An 18,266-nucleotide genomic window follows, 5' to 3' on the forward strand; every position below is an offset into this window, starting at 1 on the left:
GCGAGAACAAGGTTTTGAAGAGATACTCCCATGTTTATTGCCGCATTTTTCACAACAGCCAAGGTATGGAAACAACCTAAGTGCCCACTGATAGATGAACAGATAAAGATGCATATTTTACATTCAGCCATGAGAAAGGAGGACATTTTGCCATTCGCAACATCCTTGAAACATCCTTGAGCAAAATATGTGAAGTGAGATACGTCAGAGAAAAACAAGTAGTGTGTGGCATCACTTATAGTGGAATGTAAAAAAACCAAACTTGTAAAAGCAGGGAATAAAATGGCAGTTGGGCCCAGGGGATGGGGAGTAGAGGGATAAGACAGATGTTTAAGGGTACAAACTTAGTAGTAAATAAACCCTAGAGATATAATGCACAGTATAATGAATATAAACAATACTGCATTATAAGCAACAAACTTGCTAAGAGACTAGTATTCCAGCCACTAAAAAAAGACAGTTATGTAATGTGATCGAGGTGGCAATATTACAGTGTGCAAATGTGATCACATGTTGTACACATTAAGTTTATGAAATGTATATGTCAAATATATTTCAGTTTAAAAAAGCAGAACATTCGAAGCACCCTAGAAGCCTTCCTTCTCCTGTCTCCCTTGTCAACCCCCAGAGTAACTACTATCCTGATTCCTAAAAGCATAGATTATACTCATTTATTATTGAACTTCTTATATAATTATACAGTATGAATGCTGGTAGGTAGCATATAAGAGTACAATCGCTGGATTATAGGGTTTGGAATAGGTGTGGCTTTAGTAAACATTACCAAACCATTTTCCAAAAGGGATTCAGTTTATATTCCTAACAGCGATGCATGAGAATTCTGGTTGTCCTGCAACTTCAATAGTACTTAATTTTTTTTTTTCATTTTAGTTATTCTGGTGGATGTTGTATACGTGTTTCAACAAAACAAAGAAGGGATGGAGTAAATGATACTGTTTACATAGCTCTTGCCATTCTCAGTAACTGTCGAACCCATGTGAGAACAAGTCCTAAGATGTATGTATAGATTTCAGTTCCCAGGTGATGGCTGAGTCTAGCATTTTGTGATACATGTTATTATTGACACAACATAAGCCTTCAACAGTCTAACAGCTTCATCTAGTAACTCATCCTTTGAAAGAGAAGTCCCAACTCTAGAGGACGATCTGGCTGTGCAGACTCATAGGTTACCTCTAAGTTTCAAAATGGCATATTTCTAAGCAAGTCTGACCACATATGATCTCTGCCTCATTTGCTGATCTTGAAACGTCACCACAATTTAAGATTTATGTACGTGAAGAGGTCAGGGACAACAAAACACACCAGTCCCTCTAAAAAGCCAGGTTTACAAAGAATCATACTATCTTGGTGTCCAGTAAGGAAACTGAGGTCCAAAGAGTTTTGCTGGTGAGTCGGGACTAGACCTTATGATCTAAGACCACTGCAAACTTTCTCAGGGTACATTGCAGTTTTCAAAAGTAAACTCTTCCACCTTCATTTGTATGGAATCACATTATCCAAGCTGCATAGCCACTACTGAAAGCTCTGGGTGAGGACTTACTTGGTCTGCTCACTTTCTTAAGCATATCTGCCCCCCCCCCCCCAGTTGTCTTTTAAGATAATGGAAATGTCCTGTTTCAAAGGACCTGTAAGAAGAGACAAGCAGGCTGTTATTCTCTTATGGGCACTGTACCAAATGTGAAGCTGTTATCTCCCAGCTGAAAACCTACCCTTTTATAATGCACATTGTGATGGTTGGCCTAGGGGCACACCAGCTTGGCTCTGCCCTCAGGGCAAGAGGCATTCGAGGGAGATGAAAGGCAAGAAGACAAAGAGGGGACTTGCCCCTTATACCAAGCTTTCTGTTCGGTCAGCAACATTCCAGCAGGGGCAGTGCCTTCTAGTAGTAGCAGGCAAATCCAGTTTGTTCTAATATTTGCAGAAGTAGCTTTGTTATACCCCGCCTCAAAATTGAGCACCAACTTTCAAGCAGTCACTTCTTAGAGGGCAAAGTACCAGCTGCCTGGGGGCCCACCTCTAAACTCAGGGCTGTTGGTGTCAGCCCATTAGCACACCATGCTAGATGTGGCAGTTCTGTGGTCCTCCCCCTTAAACTTCTAAGTTCCAATAATTCCACCCTCCTCCCTTTGTTACTCTACCCTTAGGGGTGTAAGCTGCTCTGGTAGCTGCTTTCTTTGCCTCACTTTAATGTGTCTGGTTGGCCTTTTTAGTTACCCTATTAATAATTTGTTACACCTAGTTAACTATTCTAATAAAAAAACAGAAATGTGGTGTGGTCTCCTGACTATTGCTGATAGAAGCAATATCCCATTGCCTCTTTCCTGACACTTTTTGAGGCAGAGATGTTTCAACCCCAATTTATAGATCAGAAAACTGAGGCAATAGTAAAGTGTGAGTGTTCAGCTAATTAGAGGCAGGTCTAAAATTGGATTAAGTTTTTAGGTAAGAGCTCATTTACCTTGTGCCTCCTTCATGCCTATCCCAACACTTGCCCCCAGTTTATAGATATCCCTAGGATAAAGACTAAGAAAAGGAAGGCCATTTGGCCTGGTGTTTGTGGTTTTATTTCTGACTGTGTTTGTATTCCACAGGAAGATCAAGTGACACATGGCTTGAACTAATGGCTTTTCCCCTAGAATGTTCACTTCTGTACAGAAAAGCCAGTCTAGCTTCCTTCCCTCCCTATTCCTAAATAAATGACAATATGTCAACTTAAATTGGAATGCCTTTAAGGATTCTCTCAGCTATTGGAGGTCTGTGTTATCATTGAACACTTCTTTAACTCCCAAGTTTTCTTTCCAAAGCTTCCTGCCTCATCTTCTCCCTCTGTCAGACACCCAATACAGTTTTTCAAAACCCAGTTAGTTCACATATTTCAGGAGGTGTCCAACCATGCATGACTTACACTCTGAGTTTACTCCCTCAGTCTGTTTTGATAGTTTCCACCAGCTCCAGCTAAACCACCCTCAATAGCTATTCCCCTCTGCATACAATCTTCTCTTAATCCCAAAGTTATCAAGTCTTCAAGTCACTCCACGAATGCTAAGGTTTGTCACTAAAGTGCGTCTATGATTCACTTATTTAACAAATTAACATGGGAGTATCTACTAAACCTCTCCAGAGAGCAGAGACTTTTTTCCTGTCCTTCCTGTCACACTGGTAACACTTTTTGTGTGGTTTCATGACAGTCCTTTGCTTATCCTGCCCTGTGTATATTTTTTCAGTGTGAGTTTCAACCTCTACATGGTTATTAAGCATAATAACTTCAGTAATAATGGTTCATATTTACTGAGCATTTACTACTGGGTGCTTGGTACTGTGCTGTTTTATAGGTACTCATTGCAAGAGGAGCAGGTAGGTATTATCATAATTTTATTTGACAGAGAAACTGAGGCGCAGGGCAATTGTGACTGTTTCTATCCCACAACCAGAAAGCAGTAAAGCAAGATTTGAACCCAGGCCAACTGATTCCAGCACCTGTGCTCTCCATATACTATGTACTGCGGCTTGTTAAAACAAAGTACTCATTTTTTCTGCTTTCTTTTTCGCTTGGAAATAAAATCACTGACTTTCTTTTCAGTTGAACATACATACTAATTTTCTAGATTATGAGTTGTGAGAGGTTGGCATTTATTTTCTCCCCAGGTGATTTTTTTTCCTCTTGTTTAGTTCCAATGATTTTAGAAATGAATATAGGACACAAATTTGCATGCCAGGTATGAATTCAGTTGAAAAAATACCTAGAAAAAACTCAGATTATACAAAACTAACAGTATTAGCTTTTAGTAGTGCTAATCCAAGTTGTTTCTTCATATTTTTATATTTTCCATCTTTCTAGAATGAGAATGGGGGTGCCTGAGTGGCTTAGTCGGTAAGCATCCAACTTTGGCTCAGGTCAGGATGTCACAGTTTGTGAGTTCAAGCCCCATGTCAAGCTCTGTGGTGATAGTGGGGAGCCTAGAGCCTGCTTCAGATTCTGTGTCTCCTTCTTTCTCTGTCCTTCTCCTGCTCATTCTCTCTCTCTCTCTCTCTCTCTCTCTCTCAAAAAAAAAAAAAAAATTAGAATGAGAATGTATTATAAAATGTTGAAGGAATGGCCATTTTGTACTAGTTTGAGAAATCTGGTTTTTCTAGTTAATGAGAAACTTGATGACTAAAAATTATTTTAGTGAACTTACAATTTTATTTTTTCTTAAGCTATGCATGTCATTATATAAAAAGATGGATAGTTCTAAAAGGTTTATAATAGCAAGTGACAATCTGGAGTCACATCACCATGATGGCAACATAGATATTCCTGATGTTGCTCTACTTCATAAAAACAACCAAAAGCTATTTCATGGATAAGACATCACACAAAGTTCTAGAATACGAGGGTGAGGCTGCAGTACTTCCTGAACCACAGATACCAAGACAGAGTGCATTAGAAGGGTATGAGGAGTGGCTACATGATGACCTCATTGCCCCACCTCCAGGCTGACACAACACAACACAGAAAGGTCTTCCCTGGGCCTATGGTTCCTTTGGGGCAGTAAAGAGGCCTCAAGATGGGCATCAAGCTCCCTCAGCATTGTGGATCACTTTTTTGGGAATCCCCACTTTAGTGTCATCCTATGGGGATTGCAGGAGGATCTATCTGAATGTGACAGAGAGGTGGGGAAGGTCTTGTAACAATCAGTGCTCAGATCTTGGCAGACTGAGTTCCTACATCCAATACCCAAGTAATGGTACCTACCAGTGGTTTTGCTTATCTGTAGAATGAAGCTGACCAGAGAACTAACCAGAGAAATTGGTAGTGTACAGGTCTGCCTGATTCAGGTACTCAAACAAAGAGGCTAGCCAGCCGTGGAGACCAGTCTGACAGTCAGGCAGGGATGTGGAGTCATATTCCAGTCCATTGCTGAATGTAGCTTTTGATCCTGCTTGGCCAGAAAGGCTGGCTAGAATATCTGGAAGTTGCATAGCCCATATTATCAAGCAGAGAGAATGGAGGCAGAGAAAATAGTCTAACAAGCAATGCCTGGGGGCATGTTTGGCCAGGAGCTTGGTGGGAGAGTTGCCTTGAATCAAGACCATAAATAAAGAGCCTTAATGGCCTTGAAGCTGGTTCACCCACTATGCCCAAGTATGCAAACTTATTTCTAGACCTGCCATTGCTGAATACAGCTTTTAGCCTACCAAGCAGGGAACCTAAACAAGCCACAGAAAGCTGATAGCCCATCCAACAATCCCGCTTACAGTGACACTTCAACAGAACACAGCCTGTGGCTTTCCCTATATGTACAGCAAATTAGTGGCCTTGTCTGGCCAGGGAATTTAATTCACAGTCTTGCCTAATTTAAGTCCCCAAACAATGAGCTGTGAAGACACTTGGGTGCATCCTGCTGCCCTGCCAGGACAGAGCAGCTTATTTATAGCCCTCTTACTACAGAGGATAGTCCTATCTATTAAGCCTGACCAGATAACCCAGGAAAACCCAGAGCCCATCCTATAGTCCCCCTTATGCACTGAACCAAGCCAGCAGTCATCCAAATGTTCATAGCCAGTGGCACTCTGTACCCTCAGCCTAGAGCAAGGACAGTGGCCTCATCCAAAAAATTGGACATAATAGCAGATCCCACTGCCCAAAGAAATTACCATCAGACATATATAGAAACCCCAAACTGAGCTGAGTGGTCAGGAACCATCTCTGCCAAAATCAACCTCTAAGGTGTGGAAGAGGAGACCACTTTTTAAAATGCACAGGTACCAATGTAAGGAATTAAGGATCCTGAAAAATTAGGCAAACATGACACCATTAACAAAAACGAATAAAGTTCCAGTAACTGAACCTAAAAGAAATAGAGGCATATGAGTAAAGAATTCAGAATTATTTTAAATTTAGTAACCTGTAAGAACACACAGACAGCTAAACAAATTTAAGAAAACCATGCATGAACAAAATGAGAAGTTCAATAAAGAACTAGAAAACATAAAAAGAAACAAATCTTAGAGCTGAAAAGTACAATGACTGAAGTGAAGAACTTAATAGAGCTTCAAAAGCAGACTAAGCAGACCTGAAGAACGAATCAGTAGCCCAGGATACAAGGCATTTGAAACTGTATACAGGAGAAAAAACAAACAAAATCCTAAATCAACCAACCAAAAACAGTAAAGAAGGTCCAAAGGACTAAAATGAAACAATATCTACATTTTGGAAATTCCAGAAAGAGAAGGAAGAAGGTGATTGGAAAGTATATTTAATGCAATAATGGCTAAAAACTTGACAAACCTGAGAAGAGAAATGAACATCTAGATACATGAGGCACAAAGGATACCAAATAGGTTGAACCTGAATATGGCTACACAGAGACATCTTATAATTAAATTATAAAAAGTCAAAGAAAGAATTTTGAAAGCAGCAAGAGAAAGGCAATAAGTTACATAAAAGGGAACACTCATAACACTCAGATTTCTTAATGGAAACTTTTCAGGCTATGAGAGAATAAGATGACATATTCATAACATTGAAGTGGGGGGGAGGGGGACAGAATCCTGTCAACTGAGAATCATATACCCAGCAAAGCTGTCCTTCAGAAATGGATAGTTTTCTGAATCAACTAAAGCAGAGAAAGTCCATCATCACTAGACTTGTCTTATAAAAAATGCTAAAGGAAATTCTGGGAATAAAGGTAAAAGGATGCTAATTAACATCATTAAAAACATAAGATAGCATAGCAATCACTGGTAATGGTAAATATATAGTCAAAGTTAGATTTTATAATGTGGTAATTTGTTATATAATTCATGTACAACTCTTAGTTTTAAAGTTAAAGAACAAATGTGGTTAAGGTGACCGTAATTACAATATTTGTTATTAGATGCACGATATAAAACATGTAAACTGTAACAATAACCTAAAATGTGAGAAAGGAGGAGAAGTGAAAGTGAAAAGTTTTGGAATCCTATGGAATTTGAATTGTTACCAGTTTAAAATAGAATATCATTTTAAGATACTTTATTTAAGCCTCATAACCACACACACACACACACACACACACACACAACCTGTAGAAATTACACAAAAGACAAGGATAAAGAACTCCAAGTGTAATGATATGAAAAAATACATAAACAGAAACACAGCAAAATTAGAAACAAGGAACAATGGATGTACAAAACAGCCAGAAAACAATAATCAAAATGGCAGTATTAAGTCCTTACCTACCAATAATTGCTTTAACCATAAATTGATTAATTTCTCCAAGCAAAAGACATGGAGTTAATGAATTTTAAAAAATCCAAGAATGGGGCGCCTGGGTGGCGCAGTCGGTTAAGCGTCCGACTTCAGCCAGGTCACGATCTCGCGGTCCGTGAGTTCGAGCCCCACGTCGGGCTCTGGGCTGATGGCTCGGAGCCTGGAGCCTGTTTCCGATTCTGTGTCTCCCTCTCTCTCTGCCCCTCCCCCGTTCATGCTCTGTCTCTCTCTGTCCCAAAAATAAATAAAAAACGTTGAAAAAAAAAAAAAATTAAAAAAAAAAAAAATCCAAGAAGAGGTTGCCTATCAGAGATTATTTTAGCTTTCAAAACACAAATAGACTGAAAATAAAGGAAGGAAAAAAATACTTCAAGCTAAAGGTAAAAAAGGCAGGGGTACCTATACTTGTATCAGACAAAATAAAATTAGAATATGGTAAGGAGACAAAATAGGTCATTAATTTAATAAGGGATCAATCCATCAAAAATATTTCTATTTTAAATATTTATACACCCAACATCAGAGCACCCAAATACCCATAGCAAAACTAACAAAGATAAAAATAGTAATAAACAGCAACACAATAATAGTGGGGATGTTAAATCCTACACTCAACGATGAATATAACAGAGGAGGTGCCTGGGTGGCTCAGTCAGTTGGGCATCCAAGCCTTGATTTTGGCTCAGGTCATAATCTCACAGTCTTGGAATGGAGCCCCACAATGGGCTCTGCGCTGAGCATGGGGCCTGTTTGGGATTCTCTTTCCCTCTCTCTGCCCTTCCCCTGTTCACACACTCTCTCTCTCAAAATAATAATTTAAAAATGCATGCAACAGAGAATCAGCAAGGAAATAGCAGATTTAATCAACACTACAGACCAAATAGACTTACCAGACCTATAAAGAACACCAATCTAATAATATCCAACAACAGCATTTCCATACAATCCAACAATAGCAAAATACACATTCTTCTTAGGTGCACATATGGGACATATTCTAGGACAGGTCACATGTTAGGCCACAAAACAAGTCAAATACAAACAGGTCAAAATCATACCAGTTATCTTCACTAACCACATGGGATGAAACCAGAAATCAACAGCAGCAGTTAAACTAAAAAAAAAAATCATGGAAATTAACATTCTCCTATATAACTGACTTTCAAAATACTTAAAAACAAATGCAAGGAGTTAGACATATGAAGAAACAAGGAAATATTTCCAAAGAACAAGAAAAAAATCAGAGCAAAAGAGCTGAATGAAAAAGAGATAAATATGATTGATAAAGAATTCAAGGTAATGATCGTAAAGACTATATTACACTTTAGAAAAGAATAGATAACTCAGTAAGAACTTAAAAAAAGAAAAAATATGGAAAGCAAGTGATGAGATGGTAAATGTAATAAGTGAAATAGAGTATAGAAAAAAACCCAGCATATTAGAAGATTCAGGAAGAAAAAAAGAAGCAGTGACCTAGACTACAGGGCAATGGAAAGCAACCAAGCTGAGAAGCATAATGAAAAAAGAATTAAAAAATAAAAGTAAGTTAAAAGAACTCAGCAACATCAACAACCATAACAATATTTGCATTATAGGGATCCCAAAAAAAGAAGAGAAAGAGAAAAGGGCAGAAAACTTATATGTAGACATATGTAAACTTAAAAAATTGTATGTAAAAATAAAGATGTAAAATATGACAACATACACAGAAAAATGTGGAGGAGGAGAGTAAAAATGAAGTTCCTTTAGAATGTGTTTGAACTTAAGTGACCATCCAGTTAATATAGACTGCTGTATAGTTAGGATGTTGTGTATGAGCCTTATGGTAACCACAAACTAAAAACCTGTAATAGACATATACAAAATAAAAAGGAAGCCAAATAGAATACTAAAGAAAGCCATCAGTCATAAGGAAAGAGACCAAGAGAAGAAGAAAGGAATAGAGAAGAACTACAAAAACAACCAGAAAGCAAAGAAAAAAATGGCAAGGGAGTACACACCTATCAACAATCACTTTAAATGTAAATGGTGTGTATGCTCCAATCAAAAGGCATAGGGTGACCAAATGGATGAAAAAGCAAGTCCCATCTATATGCTGCCTACAAGAGACTCACTTCCAACCTAAAGACATAGACAGACAGAAAGTGAAGGGGTGGAAAAAGATATTCCATGCAAATAGAAGTGGAAAATGAGCTGGGGTAGCAATACTTATTATATCAGAAAAGAGAGACTTTAAAACAAAGATAGTGGCAGGAGATAAAAAGGGTGCTACAGAACATAATGAGAAAGGGATCAATCCAACAAGAGGATGTAATAATTGTAAATATCTATGCACCCAACATTGTAGCATCTAAATACAGAAAACAAATATTAACAGACTTAAGGGAAGAAACTGACCATGACACAATAATGTCGGGGGACTTCAACACCCCACTTACATTGATGGATGGATCATCCAGGCAGAAAATCAGCATGGAAATAGGGGCTTTGAATAGTGCATTAGACCAGATGAACCTAACCTATATGCAGAACATTCTGTCCCAGAACAACAGAGTACACGGTCTTTTTCAAGTGTACCTAGAACATTCTCCAGGATAGGTAACATGTTAGGCCATAGAATGAGTGTCATTAAAGTTAAGAAGACTGAAATCGTATCAAGAATCTTGTTCAAGCACAATAGTATGGAACTAGAAATCAATTGCAACAATCTATCTGGAAAGAACACAAGTACATGGAGGCTGAACAACATGCTACCAAAGAACTGATGAGCCAGTGAAGAAATTATAGAGGAAATACAAAAAAAACATATGGAGACAAGTGAAAATGAAAACACAATGGCCCCCAATCTTTGGGAAGCAGCAAAAGCAGTTATTAGAGGGAAGTTTAGAGCAATACAGGCATACCTCAATAAATAAGAAAATCTCAAATATACAACCTAACCTTATATCTAAAGGAGTTAGAAAAAGAAGAACAAGCAAAGCCCATGCCAGAAAAAGGAAAAAATAATAAAGATTAGAGCAGAAACAAATGAAATAGAGACTAAAAGTACGAAAGAATAGAATGATGAAACCAAGATCTGGTTCTTTGAAATGATAACCAAAATTGATAAACCTTTAGCCAGACTCATCAAGGAAAAAAGAAAAAGGAAGTAAAAATGGGGCAGGGAGGGAGGGAGGGAGAGGGAGATGTTGAAGATAACCAAAACCAAATGTAAAGGTATGCCATTCTCACGGATTGGAAGAATTAAATATTTGTCTATACTACCCAAAGCAATCTACAGAATCTATACAATCCCTATTAAAATACCAATATTCCTGGAAACATGCAATCTTCTAAAACCAAATCAGGAAGAAACAGAAAATCTGAACAGAGCAATTATTAGGAATAAAATTGAATCAGTAATAAAAAAAAAATCCCAACAAAAAATCCAGGACCAGATGGACTCACAGGTGAATTCTACCAATCATTTAAAGGCTTAATACCTATTCTTCTCAAACTACTCCAAAAAGCTGAAGAGGAAGAAAAACTTCCAAATTCATTCTATGAAGATAGCATTACCCAGATAATAAAACCAGATAAGGACACCACAAAAAAGACAACTCTAGGCCAATTTGCTGATGAACATAGATGCAAAAAATTCTCAACAAAATATTAGCAAACCTAATTCAACAATACATTAAAAAAATCATTCACAGTAATCAAGTGGGCTTTATTCCCAGCATGTGGCTGGGAATAAATGTGGCTTGATATTTTCATATCAACATGATATATCACATCAACGAGGGGAAAGAAAAAAAAAACAACATATAATCATTTCAATAGATGCAGAAAAAGCATTTAACAAAGTACAACATCATTCACGATAAAAATTCTCAACAAAGTGGGTTTAGAGGGAACATACCTGAAGATAAGGAAGGCCATATATTAAAAACCCACAGCTACCGTAAATATTTACTGATGAAAAACTAACAACTATTTCTCTATGATCAGGAAGAAGACAAGGATTTAACTGTCACCACTGTCACTATTTGCAGATAGTATGATTATCTAGGAAATCCTAAAGACACTACAAAAAATGATTAGAGCCAACAAATGAATTCAGTAAAGTCACAGAGTACAAAATTAATATGCAGAAACCAGTTGCATTTTGATACACTAATAATGAAGTAGCAGAAAGAGAAGTTAAGAAAACAACTCCATTTACTGGGGCATCTAGGTGGCTCATTCCATTAAGTGTCTGATTTGATTTTGGCTCAGGTCATGATCTCACAGTTTGTGAGTTTGAGTCCTGTGTTGGGCTTTGCACGTGACAGCGCAGAGCCTTCTTGGGATTCATTCTCTCTCTCTGCCATTCCCCTGCTTGTGCGTGTTCTCTCTCTCTCAAGAAAAGAGAAAAAACCAACAACTTCATTTACAGTAGTGCCAAAAATAATAAAATACCTAAGAATGAACTTAACAAGGAAGTGAAAGACGTATGCTCTGAAAACTATAAGACATCGATGAAAGATGTTGGGGGCAACTGGGTGGCTCAGTGGGTTGAGAGTCCAAGTTTGGCTCAGGTCATGATCTCACGGTTTGTGAGTTCGAGCTCTGCATCGGGCTCCGTGCTGACAGCTTGGAGCCTGGAGCCTGCTTCAGATTCTGTGTCTCCCTCTCTCTCTCTGGCCCTCCCCAACTCATGCTCTGTCTCTGTCTCTCTCCCTCTCAATAACTAAGTAAACATTAGAATTTTTTTAAAAAAAGAAAAAGGTAGAAGATAACCAAAAGCAAATGGAAGTGTATGCCATGTTCATGGATTGGAAGAATTAAATATTTGTCTGTACTACCCAAAGTAGTACATTGACTCTACAGAGTCAATGCAATCCCTGTTAATATACCAGTGCCATTTTTCACAGAAGTGGGTAGATCATCCCCAAATTCGTACAGAATCACAAAAGATCACAAATAGCCAAAATAATCTTAAAAAGAACAAATCTGGAGGTATCACAATCCCAAATTTCATGATATACTACATAGCTGTAGTAATCAATATGCTATTGGCACAAAAATAGACATAGATAGTGGAACAGAATAAAGAGCCCAGAAATCAACCTACTCCTACATGCTCAATTAATCTGTGACAAAGAGGCAAGAATATACAATGACAAAAAGCCTATTCCCTCCAATAAATGATGCTCAGAAAACTGGTCAGCTACATGCAAAAGAAACAAAACTGAACCCCTTTTTTATACCATACCCAAAAAGAAACTCAAGGTGGATCAGAGATGTTAATGTGACACCTGAAACCAAAAACTTCTAAAAGAAATAGAGGCAGTAATCTCTGGACCATCATCCTTAGAAGCATATTTATGGATATGCCCCCTCAGGCAAGAGAATCAGAAGCAAAAATAAACTCTTGAGCCTACATCAAAGTGAAGAGCTTTTGCATGATAAAGGAAGCTATCGACCAAACACAACACCAACCCAGTGAATGGGAGAAGATATTTGAAAATGAAATATCTGATAAAGGGTTAATATCTAAAACACATAAAGAACTTGTACAATTCAATGCTAAAAGAACAATCTGATTAAAAAATGGTCAGAGGACCTGAATATTTTTCCAAAGAAGACATACAGATGGCTATCAGACACATGAAAAGATGCTCACTAATCATCAGGGAAACGAAAATCAAAACCACAATGAGATGTCACCTCACCCCTGTCAGAATGGCTAGCATCGAAAAGACAAATAGCAAGTCTTGGCAAGGATGTGGAGAAAAGGGAACTGCCCTGCACTGTTGGTGGGAATGTAAATTGGTACAACCACAGCAGAAAACAATATGGAGGTTCTTCAAAAAATTAAAAACAGTAATACCGTATGACCCAGTAATTCCACTACTGGGTAATACCCCCCAAAATTTCAAATACACTAATTCCAAAAAATATACAAATGCCATCTCATGCTTATTGCAGTACTTATAAGAGCCCAAGTATGGAAGGAAACCAAGTGTACATAAACAGAAAGATCGGAATATGTGATACACAAATGGATTATTTCTCAGCCATAAAAAAATGAAATATTGGCATTTTCAAGTAATGGATAGATGGATATTACGTGAAGTGAAAATGTTAGAAGGAAAAAGTCCAATATCATAGGATTTCATTTATATGTAGAATTTCACCATCAAATGAATAAACTAAGAAATAAAAAGCTGAACAGATCCATAAATACAGAGAACAAGTTGATATTTGCCAACATCGAGGGATTAGGGAATGGGCATGAGTGACAGAGTGAGAAATAGAGGCTTTCATTTATGGAATATATCATGGGGATCAAAAGTACAACATAGGTAATATAGTCAATGGTATTTAAATAGTGTTTGTCATGCTAGATGGTAGCTGTACTTTAGGTAACCATAACTTGTAGTTTCAAATCACTATGCACCATATCTAAAATTAATGTATTTATCTGTATACACTTTAATATACATATACATAAGTATATATAATGTATACTAGTGTAGGTATATATATGTATTATGTGTATACTCATATAAGCACGTATGAGTATATAAGTGTGTATTTATATATGCGTATGTTTATATATAGTATATATATTTTATATATACATATGTTTATATATGATATATATATATTTTAAAATATATATATATTTTATAATTAATAATTTAATATAAATTAAAACCATATTTACACAATTTTAAAATTGTGCTTAGGACCTAAACATATACTCTTATAAAGGATATATGACTGGCAAATAGGTACATGAAATGATGCTCAACATTACTAATCACTAGGGATATGCAAATAAAAACCACAATGAAATATAACCTTATACCTGTTATAATCTCTGGTATTAAAGAGAGAAGAGATAACAAAGTGCGGCTGTGGAAAAAAAGGGATTCTTTATGCACTGGTGGTGGAAACGTAAAGTTGTACAGCTGGTTTAAAACCAATATTGAGGTTTTCCCCCAAATTAAAACTAGAACTACCATATAGTTTATCAATTCCACTTCTGCAAATGTATCTAAATATAAACATTGTGTCGAAGAGCCAGCTGCACTGGCATTTTCATAGCAATGTTATTTAAAATAGCTAAGGGATAGAAGCCACCTACAGTTGAAGCCCTTAAAAGATGAACGGATCAAGTTGCTATACGTACATTTATATATATGTATACTTCTACATATATATATGTATATATATATAGATGTCCACATACATACACTCACAATGGAATATTATGAAGTCACTAAAAGGAAATTGTTCCACTTGTGACAACCTAGATGGACCTTAATGGCATTATGCTTGGTAAAACATGTAGACAGAGAAAACCAAAGTATTCTATCACGTATACGTGCGATCTTACACATGTACAAAGCGAACTCAAAAACCTAAAATTTGTGATTACCACAGGCTAGGTTTTGGGGAGGGAGAAGTAGATGAAGGTGGTTAAAAGGTACAAACTTCCAGTTATAAGTGCTAGGAACATAACAAAGATCATGATAACACTTCTGCATGGTATATATAAAAGTGGTTAAGAGACTAAATGCTAGGAGTGCTCGTCACCAGGTTCTTTTTTCCCCTTTTGCTGTCTTTTGCATCAGTTTGAGATGATGTAGGTTAACTTATGTGGTAAACATTGTTCAATATACATAATTTAAATCACTTTGCATTACAACTTAAACTTCTGCAATGATGCTTTCTGTCTCACTACAACTGCAATAGTAGCTATCATTTGTGATTTCCCACATCCATTTCCTCATTCCACAAAAGCAACCATTACTTCTAAAACTGTCTATTCTGGCTTCTGCCTTTGTTTTTCTTTCTTTTTAATTTTTAAAAATATTTTACTTTTTGAGACAGACAGACAAACACTGTGAGCAGGGAAGGGGCAGAGAGAAAGGGAGACACAGAATCTGAAGCAGGCTCCAGGCTCTGAGCTGTCAGTACAGACCCTGATGTGGGGCTCAAACCCATGAACCATGAGATCAGACCTGAATCGAAGTCAGACACTTAACCGAATGAGCCACCCAGGTACCCCAAGTTTATTTTTGAAAGAGAGAGAGAGAATGAGAATGCAGGTGTGAGAGGCAGAGGGGCAGAGAGAGAGAGGGAGAGAGTATCGCAAGCAGGCTCTGCACTAACCGTGCAGAGCCTGATGTGGGGCTAGAACTCACGGACCAGGAGATCATGACCTGAGCCTAAGTTGGACACTCAACCAACGGAGCCACCTAGGTGCCCTTTGCCTTTGTTTTTCTAAATAGAATTATGCTTTAAGTTGTATAGATTATCAAGTTTCATGGAAGATGACCATTTATCTCTTACCAGATTTTCCCACATCCCCATTCTACCCCCGACTGATAAGAAAAAAGGCAGTGATGAACAAAACAGACAAAAATCCTTTCCTCAGATTTTTACAGCATGTAATTTTGGGTTGAGTCAATGTCCACTGTTTATTTTGTCATCAAGTAAATATTATTCACCAACGATTGTATTTCCTTTCCTATAAGTTTTGGTATCTTTGAGGTGATTTTCTTTTTGCATTTGCTTAGTTTCCCACTCACTAGAATTATTGACCAAGCATGCTGCCAGTGTGTTAATGTCCTCTCTGTTCATTCATATAAGATAATCAATATTTTCCCCCAAGGATACCCCTTCTGGAGTCCTCTGTCCCTCTGTGCAAACCTGAGCTGGTTGCTGTCTAAACCTGCTATAGCTGTGCTCCTGAGATATTCCATCACAATTATCTTATGAATTTCCTCTGGCTCATTGGTGTGTTAGGAATCTTGATTCTTAGGATCTTTAGCACTTACTCCTTTGTTCTGTTGAAGCGCATTGCTTTCAATACATTTTTGATAGTGTGTTTAGTAAATGTTTTGAGTGCTTTCAGGTCTGAAAGCATCTTTATTCTACTGTATCCCCTAATTAAGAGTTTGCCTGGGTACAGAATTTAACATTATAAATCTTTCTTAAAATTTTGAGGGTATTATGACATGACCTAGCTTTTTCTGTTGATGTTGAAAATCTCATGTATTCTGATTACCAATGTTTGTGATAATCAGCCTTGTTTCTCAGAATTTTTAGAATCTTATCTTTGTCCCCACATTTCTATCTGAAGATCCTATTTGGATGTTGGACCTTCTTAGCTAATCTTCTCATTTAAAAAACTTACTATCCAGATTGTTGTACTTGCCTTAGCATGAAGGTATGAAAACTCCTACACCTGGTAGCGGTGTAATTGTGACGTCACTTTATTTTTGGGAAATTTAGTTTCTTCCTCTATAAATGGAGCTAGTAGTACCCATCTCACAGGTTTGCTAGGATTAATACCTATAAAAGACTTAGAACAGTGCCTGGTACATAATAAACTGTCAATAAATATTAGCTACTGATATTTCTTCAGTTTTACCTTTTAATAGTTGTTTTTCATTTTTCAATGTTTTTATTATAGATTCCATAAGGTAGGTTTCATATTTCATTTGTTCACAATTTCCAAAAGTTGAAAAAGCACCTTTTTAAAGACTCTTAAGTAAAATTCTATCCTTCTCAGAGTGTTATAGGTAAATGTTCTTTAACACCTTCATTTGTTTCTTCTTGATTCTTATTCAAGTTTGTGTTTCCCATGAGACAAATCCCTTAACTGTCAGAAGATACTTGGTTGTCTATTCATATTTAAGAGTAAGACACTGGAAAGCCAACTAAAAGTTTATTATTTCAACAATATTAGTATTTTTCATAATGTTTGAGAGAGCGAGCATGAATGACCTGGGGAGGGACAGAGAAAGCAGGAGAGAGAGAATCCCAAGCAGGCTCTGCACTGTCAGCACAAAGCCTGACATAGGGCTCGATTTCATGAGCTGAAAGATCATGACCTGAGCCAAAGTCAAGAGTTGGAAGCTTAACCGATCGAACCACCCAGGCACCCCTATATTAATTTTTATAATTGTTTTATTACTGTTCATTATTAAAATTATGTGTGAATCCATATTTAAGTCTCTTAATCAAGTTAGCCAAAATATTTGATAATCATGCTTTTACCTAATGGTAGGAGTTCTGCATCAGCTACATTAAGAACAGGATAAGAGTGAGGACATCCAACATGGAGAAGTAGGGGGACCCAAAGTTCCCTTGTCCCTCAAACCACAGCAGTGTTGAGGCCAAAGGACATTGAATTCTAAGAGTCCAGACTTCAGGATGACAAAGACCTCTCCAGGGACCCACAGGGACAACCTGGCAGGCCATAGGTGTGTGATTGCAAACTAGGAGAAATAAAGTGGGGCACATAGGCATGGATGGAAGGGATCCCCTTCTGCGGAGAGACAAAGGGAAGAGAAGGACGCTGAAGAAGTACAGAGGCTGAGGAAGTGTAGGACTGACTGTATGTGGACAAGAGAAAAACCATGGACAGAGACAGAAAGATCCAGTCTCTAACTATGGGGCTTTCTCCAATCTGGGGCTGGAAGCCCTGTTTGCATGCCTGGGGTGGAGGGGAGCCAGCCCAGCCAGCCCAGGTCTTGGTACTTAGTTCAGAGGCACAGTCCACAGTGGGAGAAAGCAATCCTCTCCCTGGAGTGCTGTGGGAAGAAGGTATCTAACCATTCAAAGGATAAAGACTGCCTGTGCCCACCAGCCAGAGACCATATATCAGCGGTGCCCCAAAACTGGGGCACATGGAGTGGGACCCTTTAAGACATTGGGTTTTAAGTCCCAGCCAAGTGCCAGGGAGGCACGGGAGTCGGCAGAGCAGGACAAACCACCTCATTTTCTGCCTGTAGCACCATGACAGTGGCTTGAACTAAGTGGTTTGGGACACCCTGTCCATGGAGGGGAGACTGGGGTGCTGCTCTGCTTCTCCCCATCACCTACAAGGTAGGGCTTCAGGGAACAGTCAGTGACTGGCCCCCACAGTGGAGGTGGGACCCTCCTACACCAAACCACAGCCCTCCCCGCCTGATAACTGTATCTACAGGAGTGGGATTGATGGTGACCAACCAGACAGCCCCTC

Source organism: Neofelis nebulosa, chromosome 2, assembly GCF_028018385.1.
Source record: "Neofelis nebulosa isolate mNeoNeb1 chromosome 2, mNeoNeb1.pri, whole genome shotgun sequence".
In the NCBI taxonomy this organism is placed as follows: Eukaryota; Metazoa; Chordata; class Mammalia; order Carnivora; family Felidae; genus Neofelis; species Neofelis nebulosa.